The following is a 914-nucleotide window of genomic DNA, read 5'->3' as shown; positions in this document are numbered from 1 at the left end:
CACCCCCTAGACGAGCAGACCGACCTTGATGAAACTATATCTATATTTCGCATTCAACTATTTTATGCGATTCCCACAATCGTATATATTGGTACATTTGCTAGTAATAAATAATACAAGGCCCACTCTTACAATCAAACCTTCAACAAAAACTCAACTAGCTGCCATCACACAATTCAGTAAGTGAAGCACAAATATATACTTTGCTCACAAAAATCTTTGTGTAAAAGCGAAACACTATGCCTTTCATTGGGTTTTTACACATTTCCAAAAATCTCAACATGACAACTCAATGACTGGGAAATGCCAATAAAATTGGATGCTTATTAAAACCTAAGAACTACAAATACTCTCATCTGTCATTGCAATCACTTTATAATCTGCAAATAATGAGGATTTGCCCTCTGAGCTTTAAGTTTGACATGTGCCTATAATGCCACAAATAACAATTCACTTTCACTGCAATTGAAGGCGGTATATAAAACTACACTTCTGTCCTACTGAAGCTCAACCCAGAGACAAACTGTTTCAGTATAATCTTTATGTAGCTCCAACAGCTTCACACCTCAGATTTCAACTAACAGAAAAGAGACAAGAGGAAGTAGGAGTATTCTAGCTGCACCATAACTCTCGTGCATCATGTGCTTATTGTCATCACATTCATATACTGTATTTTTAACAAAATGTGAGTACATTTTGTTGAGTGGAAACTGAGTGGATAATGGAACCAAACCTTGAAAGGGAGAAATGTCACATGAGTCATACTTTTGATTCTTTTAAAAATCTGCGGGTGGATCGATCCAAATATTAATTTTTATAGATACCGGTGCTAGTGTTGCTATCAGATCAATACTTGTGTGTTATGATCCATTCAATATGTAGCCCGCTTCATTGTTTTAAATATATATATTTTT

The sequence above is a fragment of the Pundamilia nyererei genome, unplaced genomic scaffold, assembly GCF_000239375.1.
Source record: "Pundamilia nyererei isolate P.nyererei 1_Seehausen unplaced genomic scaffold, PunNye1.0 scaffold00092, whole genome shotgun sequence".
NCBI classification, from domain to species: Eukaryota; Metazoa; Chordata; class Actinopteri; order Cichliformes; family Cichlidae; genus Pundamilia; species Pundamilia nyererei.
Note: the sequence above shows the minus strand (reverse complement) of the source record.